The sequence below is a fragment of the Ornithodoros turicata genome, chromosome 3 (genome assembly GCF_037126465.1).
Source record: "Ornithodoros turicata isolate Travis chromosome 3, ASM3712646v1, whole genome shotgun sequence".
NCBI lineage: Eukaryota > Metazoa > Arthropoda > Arachnida > Ixodida > Argasidae > Ornithodoros > Ornithodoros turicata.
In genome coordinates, this window is record NC_088203.1 from 74,573,581 (window position 1) to 74,586,633 (window position 13,053).

General features: G+C 45.6%; 1 long non-coding RNA gene across 1 annotated transcript; it reads left to right on the top strand.

Moving 5' to 3' along the window:
• Positions 1-4,995: 4,995 nt before the first annotated feature.
• On the top strand, positions 4,996-6,774 carry LOC135387341 (uncharacterized). The gene is made up of 4 exons (XR_010421058.1): positions 4,996-5,549; positions 5,640-5,846; positions 5,950-6,101; positions 6,421-6,774. It is a non-coding gene; the product is annotated as an uncharacterized LOC135387341 (long non-coding RNA).
• The last annotated feature ends 6,279 nt before the right edge of the window (positions 6,775-13,053 follow it).

Genomic DNA, 13,053 nt, shown 5'->3' on the forward strand with positions numbered 1-13,053 from the left:
ACCGGCCGTACAGTCTCAGCGCATGCGTATTACGATAATACTGGGACTTAGTCCGTCGAGCGCCTTGGAGGGGAACCGTGTCTGAGTCGCAACTTTTTCTGAGAATTCCAAAAGCCTTCTTTCTGCATTTCTGTGCACTTTTGTACAGAGAGAAGGCTTTTGGCATTCTAAATAAACCTTCTGTTCTGTAGTATTCCGCACTACCCGGTCCTCCCTCGGGTTTATCATATCCCCCCATAAGTCGACCACGCTATTGAGGCTTGTTGCTGCTGCTGAGGCTCACTAGATTTGGGCAAGGAAATAGGACACAATAGTTTCGAGACTTTTGGGAACAGGAAGGTTTCTCTCCTGTCTTATGTTGCAACAAATACTTGGCAAGTTCATAAATGGACGAGTGCCTGATGGGCTTGCCCGACACGGAGACACAACCCTCTTGATCCCAGGGGATGACCTTTTCAGTTCCAAGACGACACCCTGCACTTCCTCTTCGTAGACGTTTGGGGAGAGGAGCGAATTCTCAAAGTAATTTGTAGCGTCGGACGTCTCGGTTTTATTGTCGTAGTGATCGAATCCGAACTGCTTGAGAATGCAATAGAGTGCCTGCAGATTGAGCTTCACTTTGATGTTGTCATTCTCCTTCGAGGAAAGAATGTTTCCGATGGAGCTGGTCACATCAATTCTCTTGGCCATTGGAGTGGGTGGCGAAAAGGTCCAACACGGCAGAAAGCAGGAGACTAACCACCGAGGAAAGAACGGCCACTCCTTGCTGCAGAGACACATAGCGCTCCAAATGTGGCGGATTCTTTTGAATCTTTTTGTAGGCGAGCTGTTGTAAAAAGTTTGTGCTTCTTCAAACGCGCAAAATGTATCTGGAGCTAAAGACATCTTTCCGTTCAACTCATTGGGACAAATTTCAGAGAGGCGTTTGATGCTGGGCGATGAACACCTCAAGACGTGGTGACAGCCCGTAGGGGGAGTGGATAGCACTTCGAGTAAGGTGAGGTGAGGTAAGATATGTTGATGCTCTCCCAGAAAGATATTGCTGCGTAATCTGTGATTCTTGTACGTATAGTTGTGAATATCCACTAGGGAATAAGCGTGGGGCAACAGCATCGCTTGTTTATATGAAAATACTTCAATCTTTGGCGTTCAAGCTGTTGCCCAAAATGTTCCATCTGGCGAATGCTGCAAACGGCGCACCTCAGGACGACATAACTGGAGTTGTAGGATATAGTTATAAAATTAGTGCTGTTGAAAAAGATGTTTGGCACGTGTAAGGATGTTGATCCGTTGGCGTGGTGAGAACCCTGAATGAAAAGACCGGTAACCTTCTTCAAGGAATTGGCGTCGGTCATGCGATCGTTGACTACGATGAGCGTAGAGCGCGACTTGTCCTACTCGTGAGGTAGCTCCTTGGTAAATGTTACAGTCCCCAAATTTGTCCTGCATGCTCAGTGAAGCATATTTCTGCACATGGAATATTTGCGACAGAGGCTTGTCCACGACATCATTCAACGTGCTCAACGCGTTCGCCACGGATGTCGATTTACCACACATGGAGGGACCACCTAAAATACAATGAAAAGGGTGTCGGAAACGAAACGTTTGGGGAAAGTCGTGTACGCATTGAGCGAAGAAAAAGAGGAGTCCCAGTCTTGCAGAGAAATGTATCTCTTTTATTTACATATCGTACTCTAGATCCGAACTGTGTTCGCAATACAGATTATCCAGACTAAAGCTGGACTTCTTTTTCGACATTGTGTCTGCCGTTAATATGCTAAGATGCTGTCTTCCCCTTGTCCTGATGCATTTCTGGACGTGCTTGCAACCATTCGAGACAGTGGACTTGAAAGGCTTCCTCAACGATGCCGCGAATAATTTCGTGACGTTCTTCGTTTTTTGTTTCTCCCCACTGCCGACGAGAGACTCAGGAGAATAAGTCACACAACATTTTTCACGTATAGACTTCCCCTTTTTGTAAACAAATTTAGTCATAGTGTTCGACAGCGCCACCAGTTTGGTGAACTATGCGCGAAGCTAGGGGTGACAAAGGTCACGCCCAAAAGCCACGGTCTTGAGGGGATTAGAGTGGTACCATTCTTTCAATAGGGGGCAGCGATGCGCACCCGGAAGAAGGAAGCGACGTTCACACATCCGCATTTCAGGCCGCTAAATTAAAACCTTGGAAAAGGCTGTCTCTGCATAGCAGCGTTTTGGCTGCTGATTTGCCCTCTAGTGCACTTTTTCTGGTGTTGCTGGGATGGCATTCCTTCGGAAAAACAGTCTTGGCCGTCGAAGTATCCAGCATACAAAAATGCGCGCGAGCCGAGTTCAGAAAACAGCAATCGAAATTCTTAGTCGTGTGCGCCCCATGCGGAGCGCCACGTCTTGTCGCCACTTCCCACTTCACTTTGCGTAGAAATCCGTAGAGCGCCACCTACTGGGGATGCAATAGGAGTGCTCCGAGGTGTTTACATGGTTTCTCCAAGCGAACCGTACCAACCCGATCCGTTCCTCAAAAGCGGACCAAGGTGCAAGTCCTAATTGATTGTCTGGTACCTGTCCAGAAAAAAGCCTTGCGTTTCGTATATAACCCATACGGGAGAGATACCTCGGTCACATCGTTGTATGAAGCGTCAGACCTGTTACCTTTAGCCTGCCGCAGACAAGTAAGGCGTCTTCATTTTTTTCATAGTATTGTACATGGTAAAAGCGGTCTTAAATTCGACGACTATCTTAAATTCAACGAGAGTCGTACCACCAGGCAGAAACACGCTAACCTCATCAGTGAGTTTCGTTGCAGAAAGCAAGTTGTTCAATTGTTCTTTTTTTCCTCGCACTACTCGCGAATGGAACAAGCTACCACCACACCTGACGTGCATTCCTGGCTCCGCAGCTTTTTCTAAGGAAGTTATTGACCAACTAAGCATGTTGAATTAGGCGATCACTTGTTTTCTTGAGCTATTTCAGTTATGTTAGGCTCTGTCTGTGCCAATTGATGCTGTGTCCCTGTGTTGCTCATTGTGCTCTCTCTGCCTTAGCCCTCAACTGATGGCCGGCAGTATTATCCAAATAAATAAATAAATAAACTCCCAGATGAGGAATTCTAGGTATGACAAAGGTGTATGCTCCAGGTAGAGTCACCTTCGGCGAATTCCAGATATGCGTAAGTCTCTCTCTATACATGTAGTTATCCATATCATTGGCCCACTGATGAATAATACTACAGTCTGTAGTAAACTTACAATCTGTATGTGTCCTTATTCAGTGTATCGTTTTCAGCACTGGTGTCAGTGTATAATAGTGGACCTGCCACACGTTGCCTACAAATTGCTACGGCTTGTGTAGCGGGAAGCTTCCCCTGTGGGCCAACGTTGTGGCTGTTCAGACACCAGTAGAGCCGGGTGCATCTTTTTGGGGATTCACGCCTTCAGATTTAGCTAAGGAAGTTACACAACGACTCATGCTTATACAAGGACGTTCATTCAAACCATAGAAATTAGTTTGGCCAAACGGACTTCGCGGAATACGTTACAAAACGTAAATTGACATCGTTGCACATGGGCAACGTTGAGGCTGCTGAGTCCTAAGCGCAACTCACCCAGAACCAATTATAACATTTAAGTGGCATTAAAATCCTTGCTAAATCACATACAAATAGCCATTTAGATGTGGAACATGAAAGAAAATACGTTGGAAACTTTAATGTCCAGTTGGGTTCCTTACAACACTAGAGCAAACAAAGAACGTCTCCGTTCCAGACGCTCAAACCGACTGACCTAAGTCAACCCAGTCAATTCTAAGTCAACTCTGGCAACCCAGACCAATACACAACAGAAACTAAAGTACCTCCTAGACCACGCTCTCGAATTCCCCAAACGCACAACTTAACAAAAGGGAGTAACATTACTGCCCTTCAGCACTGGAGCTGTTTGACTCTCTAGAGGGTCACACTACTCCATCGTAGCGTTGGAGCTGCTTGACTCCCTAGTGGAGTCGTGTTACTCTATCGTAGCACTGGAGCCATGACGCCCCCGGGGAAGTCGTCTGAATCGTTTGAATGACTCCCATAACTTTGGGAGTCATTTGTACCACGGTGTCGAACTGCAAAAAATACGGGTTTGGTTCGGGTTCGCGTTGGTTGGATTTCGTTCCGGTTCAGTTCCAGACTGGCCACTCCAAAAATGTAACTGGTTCGCAGCCCCAAACCGGTTGATCAAACCGGTGCTCTAACGTGTGATCTACAAACAGTAATACATCAGGACACTCACATGGCTTCCCACAAAAAAGACGTCAGGGGCTGTGGGCTTCTTGACACCGGCACAGATGATGCTGTTCAACGCTTCCATTTTTATATCTCCCATAAAACTGCGAGTCTAATAGCAGGAAGTAGTGGTCTATAGGTAGGAAATGCGTGCCTAATAGCTCACTGCTGTTGTCTGCATTGACGTTTTAATGGTCAGTACTCCCTCTAGCGAGAGAAAGGAGCTGAGAAAGAGCTGAGAATTGCTGATCAAGCGTTGTAGTCTTGCTGCATTCTGTTCCCAAAATATCTTCTTTTACGCAGAGCCAACTATATCCACCTAAAGGAAGCCTAATAATTCCTGCGACGAAATAGATTGAATTGAATTGAATGAATTGAATTCCTAATAATTGATTCCTGCGCGACGAAATTTTAGATCAGCTCCTAAGGATATGAAGATAACAGTTTACGAGTCGTAGGTTCGCCCGATCTCGGAATATTCTAGCGCAGTATGGGACCCGTCTGGTATTGGTCTTCGGAAGAAAATAGAAAGGGTACAAAATCAAGCTGAAAGGTTTGTTAGGAACAATTATTCTCAGGATGTCAGATCAGCAGATTTAAAAGCAGCCTTGGGCTGGACATCACTGGAAAATCGCCGCAAGGCGTCTCGCTTGAAACTTTTTGACGACATGTACTACGGGCACACGGGTGTTAGCCGATACCATTATTTGCGAAGTCCTCATTTTATCTTGAAACGGCTGGATCACACATGTAATGTCGAGCCGTATCGCCACCGGTCGTCGGTCTTTAAAGGGTCCCTGACCAGTCACCCCGCCTTACCTTGGGTCTTTTGTTATTATTGAAGTACATACAGACCCCATGAACCACGCGAGGTGCCATGAGTCAACGGTGAAGAAAACAATTAAAACCACGGCCCTGAAAATTGGTTCCGGTTTTCCCCCTCAACTCGGCAGATCTCTAGCCTGCTGCAAGTGTTCTTCCATGCAGGCTTCCATAGTGTGACGTCGAGACGTACTTGACTGCACTCTCGTCACAGCGAACCCAACGCAGGGAAACTTACTCTCGCACCCATTCGTGTTTGTTGTGTTTGTTACTCTGACAAAACGGCTGCCGAAGGGAGCGATCTTTTCGACAACCTATCTTCGAAGGAAAGGCAAATTTTGTTACGGGCGGCGGAATTTGGAAGCCTCGCCTTCGAAACGTCGCCGGCTCCGCGAGCTCAACGGGACGAGCATGTTGACGCGGCAGCGTGCGGGAGCAGCAGCCGCCTGAATTCCACAGACTGGTAAATAATGGCTGGCGATTCATTATCATATAGCGCAAGAAACGGATGATTCGTGCCGCGACGGATTCTCTAAGCACCTCTCGGTTACAGGTGCCGTTGTGGGTCATGCGTCGCCATGCCCACTAAAGAAGAGTGCCTCTGCTGTAAGGAGCTCCAGGGCACCGCTGAGCCACTGAGCTTCTCGTGTATCACGGAGCACGAAGATTTCAAATTATTATGCCTCAACGAAACCGTGCTTAAGGTGGCGTACTTTGAACTTCGGGGCCAGCGGGAACCGATGAGCGCACATATTCACAAGTAAGCATGATTTCAACTTTACGACCACGTTTGTTTCTGGTTATGATGTGTCCAATACGAAAGTGGCATTACATTTCTTCTCTCATTCTGTGTATTATTGCAGTACACAGCGTACCGCCAGTTCGTGAGGTGGGTGTGGCACAAGCTTGGAAAAAACAAGTGCATGGTGATTCCAGCTTGTGCTGTGAACACCATTCGCGAAGCCTTTCCATCAGAGTCAAGGACAGGCTTCAGATATGCAAGGTACTAAGCAAGGTGTGTATGTCGGTACAGTTTCTTGTCTAACCAGTGTACCCTGCTGGGTACAGGGCAGTAATAGCAGCTATCAAAGGCATTGTTGATGTTTGTAACGTGACGTACTGTAAAACCCTTAAATTTCGCGCCCCTTAGTTTTCGCGAATGGGTCATTGGGGTAGTTTCGCGACCGCTGAATTTCGCGAATTTCGGATTTTTCACTGTGTATCATGTGTACGTTAAAATTTTCGCGAAGTTCTTCAGTTTGCGAAATTAGCGAAAATTAACGGCGCGCGGAAATAAAGGGTTTTACAGGAAGCACTGCACAAAAAATTTGCAGGTGTCACGCTACTAATTCCTGACAGTATGCTCCCAACCATGCACTAAAACTGGAGCGAGACCACCAAGCGATGACACTGGATGATGGACTGCTACAAGTGTGCTGCAGTCATGGCAAGAACTGTTTGCAGTGTGCTCGTAAAGCAGTGTTGGGGATTGGACTGGTACAAATTGGACTCAAATCTCAACAGGAATGAAGGTAGAGCAAAATGAAATCGGGGCTGGATTTAAAATTGTAATGACAATTATTTTAGCTACTAGCAATTCGGAGGCGAGTACGGATTGCTTACGCTGGAAGGGACGTAAAGCCGTATGTGAGATTTCACGCGCGTTAAAGAACCCTGAGGTGGGCAGAATTAATCCACAGACTGACCACTGTGGCGTCGCTCTTGAGCATAGTTGTCTCGTGACGTAAACCCCGAATTATTATTATTTTACCTACCAGCAGGGTACGGATGGCTTAGGCGCGGAATGTTGATAACGGAATGCCATCCCGCCCGAGGTTTGAACCTTGTCGAGGAGGCTAGCAATTCGGTGGCTGGTAGGGGTTCTTTACACATGACGTGTCCAGGAGGGATGCTAAATGCTGTTTCCAGTGTGCATACACACACACGCTATAAAGGAAACCTCAGGTGGGCAAAATTAATTCACAGACGTGCTATGGCGTCACTGATAGTCATAGTTGTCCCGTGGCGTGAAACCCAAATTATTATAATTTTACAGAACGCCGTCTGCGAAGGTCTGTTCGCATGTTAAAAACTGGCACGAGGACGAAATTATCCACTGGTTGACCACTCTCGTGAAGCTCATGATCATGGTTGTCATGCGATGTAAAGCCACAAAATATTGTTAAAAAATTGATGGAACCCAATGGCAGGAGAGCAGTAGTGAGCGAGACCACGTTGAGAGCTTTCATTTGCTAAATGAACTCGGAAGCCGCAATTTTAAGGTGCAGATTCATATCCTCAACACTGCTCTCGGATGTGTGGCCAATCGTAAGTCCCCAATCTACTCAATCTCTGGCGAGGCAGTGAGCATCATAAAAGTACAACATGAAGACTCTACAACGACCAGATGCTTCAATCCACGTTGTTGGTGCATCTTCCATGGGCACGCAACTGATTACAGATGTGGCTGATTGCAGTGCTTTGCCAGACTGCGGTTATGGGACAACAGTGACAAAAATAAAAGGTTCCTTTGAATGAAATGCCTGAGTGCAACTGTGTGTAGGTGTGACTGGGTGCAGTGATGCAGTATTTGACGTTAGAATGCAGAGCATCAAGAACTCATGCAGAGCATCAAGGACTTGCTCGTTAATAAGTAGGCCTTCTCCAGCCTGAAGAAGCACTTCTATGCCCACAGCTCCATGTCATGCTGGTTCACGCAAGATGTGGATTGACATACAAGGTAAATTGTGGTGTACTGCTTGCCTATAACGCCAACTTGTTTCTTCATTATCTACTTTTGCCCACGTGTATGCCAGACTAATATGAAAAATGAGACATAAAGCAGACTTAATACATTCAAACATGCAAAACCTCTCAACTGACTCATCACCTATTTGTTGAGGCATGTAACAAGTACAACAGCAAAGCAAGGCAACTAAGAACGTAATTTTTCATTTTATGATGGTGAGGAAAAAGGGCCAAATATGGTTTGTGCCACAAACTTCGTGTTACATAACACCTAACTCCATGGCCATGGTGTATTCTAATAGCACATTACAGGAAATGCACAAAATGAACACAGGTGCATCACACTGCATGTCCAAATACCCACAAGAATTTTATACAAAAGAAAGTATTACTGATTACAAAGTACAGCTGCCATCTCGCATATAACAACAAAAGTGTAGTACATCATCTTTGCCACCACTATTGTGACATCATATGTGGCAGATTTCACAAAAATGCTACAATGAAACGTAATGAGTGTGCGAAATTATTACGTGCCAGGCTTGTACATACTGAGTAACTACATTACATTTCACCAATTACTTTGATCAGTATGTTATTTGGGCTTCAGGAGATTAATTTTTCCAGTTTTTGTGCTTCTAAGAAACATTTGTAAAATTTTGAGTGAACGATTAAACTTTGAAAAAGTATTGACTCTGCAGAAAGCATTTTCCGCAGACTCAGCACACTGACTTGTGATTCTAAAGTGCATTTTGAGCACATATATTGAGGAACTCCTATGTATGTTTGCATGCCTATTGAACCATCCAATAAAGTAGCACAGAAGTCATTTTTAACACCCAATTTTCTTCCTATAAAACTGTTAAGTAGGCCAGTAAGATGCACCATGCGAAGTAATTTACACCACAGATTCATAATTATCGCAGAAATTGAATTTAAAATACGCCGCAAAGAGCGACCGTGCGCAACGGTGGTGAAGAGCAGTACCAGCCTGTGATCTGCCTGGAACCTGGCGTTGACGCTATAAGGAGAACGCTCGGATCTTAGAAGTGTCTCGTCGAGTAGGATGTCAACGTAACCTGCGAATAAGCACAAAATTCCACATGTTCACAAGTGAGTTGCTGTTCAACAGAACACACCAGGGAGTTGCTAGTGCCTTGGGCTTCGCATACTCACTGAATGTTGCATCCTCCTTCGCTGGGCATGCAATGATGTGCCCTCCCCTGCCTTTTGGCACCTTGAGTCTGTGCTTGTTTCCGGTAGGAATTTTCATTGAAGTGGAGAATGGCGAGGGACGTTCTGACGGAGAAAGTTTTATTCACAGTTAACAATATATTTTTATATTGCATAGGCACATCAAGAGAACTACAGTAGACTGTCGTTAATTCAAACTTGAGGGGACCAGCACTTTTTGTCTGAATTATCAGAAGTTTGAATTATCAGAGATCCACCAAGATATATACCGCATGTCCGACGAAAATCTCCACAGCCCATTGTACGCATAGATCGATAAACGAAAAACAGAGGCGACCACTGTGGTACTTGAGTTAGAAACAGGTTCTACTCGTGGTGTAGAACCTGTTTCTAAGTCAAGTACAACTAACAGCGCCTCAGTTTTCCGTTTATCAATCTATCCGTACAATGGGCTGCGGAGATTTTCGTTGGACACGCGGTATATTCGTACCATCCTTTGTGCTTCCAGTCACTGATACAAATCACACAAACTATAGTATCTCTTCACAAAGTGCATCTATAAGCATTTAGGTGCAAAATATGATAATAACCAATGCACTGCTTCCCTGCTTCTCTCATTTGTTTTGCGTATTGTGAAGCCTCTGTCCGCCGTAGCAACTTTGAATGTAATTGTGAACAGTGGCCTCTGTTTATGAATTTACTGCATCTCTCGCCACACTGGAACACATACTTGAATTTTTGCGCTGGTAAACAGATTTCTTTTTTGTTGTTGAACAAAACAATTATGCAAGCGTAAAATTATCACCACTTCTGGTTAATCAGTGCATCCAAAGTGCGCCTGTAAGGTTGGCTTCCCGCTAGTCGCGTGCACTAGGTAAAGCCTACTTTACAGGCAGAACAACTGCGGAAATATTCGAAAATTATTCGAATTTCCGAATATCGCTATTCGATTTCGATTCGGCAGAGCAGTGGTCTTCGGTGTCACCTGCCTTAGAGGCCACAAGAGGCTGCAACTGCGAATTAACCGAAGTTTGAAGGGTAAGGGTAAGCGGTGGGTAAGTTATTGTAGAAGAAAGATGAAAGTCACTGAAAAGGTTAGCCAGCTGTAGGGATCGAACCCAACAAGTTATTGTAGTTATGTTAGACTCCCACATGTCATTCCGAAGCTTCTGCGTTACCGCTGCAGGACAATCAAAAGCCCATATCCATGAGCGATCAACCTTCTTGATAGAGCTGTCACCAGACAAGACTTTAGCACGCCATGCATGAAGATCGCGGTCTCTTGAGATAGCTGCCCGTAGGATTCGATGTGCTTTTCCCGTACCAAACTTGGCTGTCAGCATCAGATCCCTTACACTACGTGCTGTCAGGAATTGAGTCAATAGCTCGTCAACGACTTGGAAGATTGAACAGTTGTAGAGGGCGGCAAACGCTTTTGCAGGCCAATGATCACACGTGTCAAGGATGTTGACGAATTCATCCAGGTGTGCCCGATTACCTAGTGTGAACAAACTGACAACATCCGGATTCCGAACATGGAGCTCCAATACTCGCCGTGTTATGCACTTCAAAAACTGTCCTGCTGTCAAGGGAAGAGAGAGTGGTAGGCTGTATGGGTCCTGCAACAGTTGTGTTTTCTTCACATCGCCCACTGGCTGACATAAAAAGCGGTACATGACTGGCCAGTATGGTGAGTCATGCTTCTTAAGATGCATGAGCAATCCTACGAAGGCGGGTAGTAGGTCAGACTCTGCTCTGACAAACATGTTGTGTAGATAGATAATAGGCAGTCCTCCCACTACTGATGGAGTTAATGTAAGAGCTACCAATTCTCGTGGTAGTAAGAGCCGATATGCAGGGTGTTTCAGCAGTGCATCAAACGTCCACCACAGAGCTACTATGTAGCATGGTACAAAGTTTACAGTAGCTGCACATGAGCTGTGAGCATTCGAATAGCTAGCAGCTATGCAGTCGTGAAGCACAGGTAGAAACGCATTGTTCACCCCGTAGGTTTTTTGGATCTTCCGTAGGGCATACGGGAGTGTCGTATTGTCAATATATATCGTCTTGGAAAATGTGAACAGGGCCTCAGAGGTGTAGGAGTCGGTGACCTTGATCTCATGTCCGAACTGTTGTGCTGCTGCTGCAACTCTTGTTTTCAGATCATGAATTACTTCAGGCATCCGTTCTGATGGATAGGAGTCTTCAAGGATTGCAACGCAGACTCGAAGGTCATCTCCCTTGACAAGATAGTGTGTGGCGTACTCTATGCCTTGAAACGCATACTTAATCTGAGCCAAATAGACTGCAACCCATGAATCCTGGTTTAGACCTTCAATTCCTCCTCGCTGTCCGTACCAATACGTGGTGGTTTGTTGATCCGGGATGTAGATCAACGTTCTTTCATATGAAGCTTGCGTCTTTCTGTAGAGAAGATCCGATCTAGTGTTACTGCAAGAGGCCTATCTGTGGTATCTCGCCGGAATCTGTTGTTCCGTCCTTTTGCATCGAAGTTGATCATGACAATTCTATGATGCGGGTACAACGTTCTGAGGTTCCGATATGCATAAATCTTCTTTGCAAGTGCTAGCTCAGATAACGTCATAGCCTGTTCATCACTTGTCAGATCCAGATACCTCATGGCATTTGTCTCCTGCACTATTGATCGAATACGATCCATATAGGTCTTGCATCCGAATCCTCTATGCCGTCTTCAGTTCCTTCTCCTTCGGAACAACCCTGATCACAAGGTAATCAAGGACATCATCCAGAGTGTCTTGGTCACCCATGTACTTTGTTAGGTATGACACATGGTCGGTTTGGGCAGGGGATGAGAATAAGTAGAAGAGAAGTAGACGTGTCTCTTTTGGGTCGAGCCGAGGGCCTTCATGGTCTAGGTAAGCCTGTACTACTCGACTCCTCATTGTCGATGTGGCCTTGTCTTTCAAGAAAGGTATGATGTTCTCAGCATAGGAGAACTTATACTCTTGGTCAAGTTCAACATATGCCCAATCTTCATTAGTGAGTTGACCATACTTGGTAGTGACTTCTCGTGCCAATGGGTCTAGAAACCTGTCCTTTGCATAGACTATTGCCGGATGCGGTCGGCCAGGGAGTATATGGCAGGCTGGCCATCTATGATAACGTGCAATGAAATTGCGAACATAGTTGCATTGCATTGAGTTTATGCATGATGCCACTGCTCCGATGTTCACCGGGAAATTCTCCTGGACCCTGTCGTACAGCTTGGTGTTTCAGCCTGCATGTCAACAAACGGATGTCCAGAGAGTTTTACAAGACATGAAAGTTCAGCAAGTAGAGGGTTGGAAACAGCCCGTAACACGTCCATTATCGGGTGCTCATCAAGGCGGATCTTAGAGCTTTCACATATGTTGTCTATCAGGGTCGTGTACAACTCAACATTTATCCAATCTTCAGTTCGATAAAGCAATAAGCTGACTACAAGTCCCTCGATGGTTTTTGCAACTTCAAAGAACTTGTCTGGATAGATAGTCTTTTTTTCCCCGGGCCAGCAGAGGGCGGCAGACGCTTTTGCAGGCTAATGATCACACGTGTCAAGGATGTTGACGAATTCATCCAGGTGTGCCCGATTACCTAGTGTGAACATCCGGATTCCGAACATGGCGCTCCAATACCTGCCGTGTTATGCGCTTCAAAAACTGTCCTGCAGTCAAGGGAAGAGAGAGTGGTAGGCTGTATGGGTCCTGCAACAGTTGTGTTTTCTTCACATCGCCCACCGGCTGACATAAAAAGCGGTACATGACTGGCCAGTATGGTGAGTCATGCTTTTTAAGATGCATGAGCAATCCTACGAAGGCGGATAGTAGGTCAGACTCTGCTCTGACAAACATGTTGTGTAGATAGATAATAGGCAGTCCTCCCACTACTGATGGAGTTAATGTAAGAGCTACCAATTCTCGTGGTAGTTAGAGCCGATATGCAGGGTGTTTCAGCAGTGCATCAAACGTCCACCACAGAGCTACTATGTAGCATGGTACAAAGTT